Raw genomic sequence first — 2,500 nt, 5'->3', positions numbered from 1 at the left:
GCGTCGATGAGGGACTGCAAGCCCCTCGGGGTCGCTGCAAACAGCAAGACGTCATCTGCAAAGGCCGCAGCGTTGACTCTGCGACCGAGGATCCGAGCTCCGATGTGGGAGGGCAGCTGGCCTAAAACGTAGTCCACCGCAAAGTTGAACAGGAGGGGGGAGAGGGGATCGCCCTGGCGAACGCCCCGTGCTGGCTGCACAGACACGCCCACGCCGGCGCCGTCCGCTATCACTGTCGTGCTGCCCTCGTAGCACCGCTCGACATACTCGACAAAGCAATCCGGTAGGCCATGCGCCTTCAGCACGGGGCGAAGGGCAGCATGATCCACCGAATCAAATGCCTTAGATACGTCGATCGATGCCACAAAGACAGAGCGGCAGGAGCGAACTGCGTCGGTGAGAGCAGTGTCCAAGATGAAAGTATTTTCCAACATCCCATCCCGAGGGATGAATGCCCGCTGACGTTCGTCCACAGCACAAGCGCGCATCAGGCGTGACGCGAGAACCTTGTGAAAGGTCCGCGCCAACACCGAGCAGACCGTAATGGGGCGAAAGTCAGCGGGGGATGTTGGTGCAGCCGTTTTCGGGAGAAGGGACGTCCGCGCGCGAAGCAGGCGTTCCGGAAGGGCGCGGGCCAGAAGGAAGAGATTCATCACTTTCACCAGGACTTCATGCGGCAGGCGCCGCAACTCCGCTGGGGTAAGGCCGTCAGGCCCAGCTGCTGATCCCCTGGGCGGCAACGCGGCGGCGACCTCCTCATGTGTGACCGGCCCCCATAGGCACTCAAGAGCGACAGGCTCCGAGTGCGGGAGGAGGCGGTCACGGATGAAGCCCGCGGTGGAGACGGGCTTCTTAGTGAAGAGGTCCGCCCAGAAGTCCAGCAGACCAGGGATGGCAGGTGGCGGCTGGAGCAGGGTGCCATCCAAGAGGCCGCGCACGCAACGTGCACGCGACCGTCGGAAGGCATCCTGCGTTCTTGCGTATTCCCAGCGGCGCCGCTTGCGCTTCTGCGTCGGCGGCGCGGCAGGCGGCCGCTTCGATGGTTGGCGCGGCCGCTGTGTCCTGGTGATCGATCTCTCCCCTCTGGACCCGACCGACGCAAGGGCATCCGGGAGCATGCCCAGGATGACATCGGGCGGCGTGCCCCGCCCCAGACCTATGACTCGATCCAGGGCAGAGAAACGCTGGGCGGAAGCAGGTAGCCCCGCCAGATGCTCCCAGATGGCGGCGTCAGTCGGCCCCTCCGGCGGCGGCCCGGTGGTGTCGGCCGCGAAGTCCTCGGCTGCGTCGACGGGCGGCGCAGCGGCCTCGCCCGCGTCAGGCGGCGGGCTCGCTGCTCCCCGGCGGGACGCCGGCTCTTCCCCCCGACCGATCTCAAGCGCCTCCATGAACTGGCGGACAAGCTGCTTGTGGGCAGCTTGCCGCCGTCGGCACTTGATTGCCTCAAGCGTTCGGTCGGGGAACATCCTGATGAGCTCTTGATTAACAAAGAAGAACCGGGCGTCCCTCTCAAGGAACAGTTCGGCCTCCGCCTTGGCGAGCGACAGGACTTCTTCCTCCGTCCACCTCGCGCGATGCCTCTCCGTCACGATCTCCGCGTTGGCGGCCGCAAGATGTTGGCGGCGGCGATGGACCCCGAGACCATTCTTGGTGGTGAAGCTGCGGTGGCACTCACTACAGGCGTATACAGCTGCAAAAGGTACAAGATTTTCGGCACGGCCGGTTGGCCGGCTAGGTGCTGGGGGAGTTGGGGTGGCGCCTTCAGCGGAAGGGCCACCACTTATTCTTTGATTACTGCCCCCAACTAACAAAGGGATAGTGCGAGGGGGGGCTGGTAACCCCCCCAAGCCCCTGGTGCGGTCTTCCACTCTGCGAAAATCAGCGGGCCCACGAGAAGGGGAGAAGACCGCAGGAGAGGAGAGGCTAAGAGGGCTAGGCCCATGTATTGCGCATCACTCTCCCTGTAACTATAACCCAAGGAAGGCACCTCGCAGCAGCAGCACGACTACATCAAGACCGCACTTCGAAAAGCCAAGTCCGGATGCAGCCACACCGCCGCCACTTGGCCACCTTAAGAGAGTCATAGTTACTCCCGCCGTTTACCCGCGCTTGCTTGAATTTCTTCACGTTGACATTCAGAGCACTGGGCAGAAATCACATTGCGTCAACACCCGCTAGGGCCATCGCAATGCTTTGTTTTAATTAGACAGTCGGATTCCCCCAGTCCGTGCCAGTTCTGAGTTGATCGTTGAATGGCGGCCGAAGAGAATCCGCGCACCCGCGCGCCCCCGGAGGAGCACGCTAAGGCGGACGCGGCCTCGCAGCAAGGAAGATCCGTGGGAGGCCAAGGCACGGGACCGAGCTCGGATCCTGCACGCAGGTTGAAGCACCGGGGCGCGAACGCCGCGCAGGCGCGCGCATCCTGCACCGCCGGCCAGCACGAGGCCGACCAACGGCGAGAGCAGACCACGCCCGCGCTAAACGCCCGCACTTACCGGCA

General features: G+C 63.8%; 1 pseudogene; it reads right to left on the bottom strand.

Moving 5' to 3' along the window:
* Positions 1 to 2,500, bottom strand: part of LOC126443865 (large subunit ribosomal RNA) — a 7,952-nt pseudogene that overhangs the window by 2,998 nt on the left and 2,454 nt on the right.

This window comes from Schistocerca serialis, unplaced genomic scaffold (genome assembly GCF_023864345.2).
Source record: "Schistocerca serialis cubense isolate TAMUIC-IGC-003099 unplaced genomic scaffold, iqSchSeri2.2 HiC_scaffold_199, whole genome shotgun sequence".
NCBI lineage: Eukaryota > Metazoa > Arthropoda > Insecta > Orthoptera > Acrididae > Schistocerca > Schistocerca serialis.
Note: the sequence above shows the minus strand (reverse complement) of the source record. Positions and strands in the feature narration are given on the sequence as shown.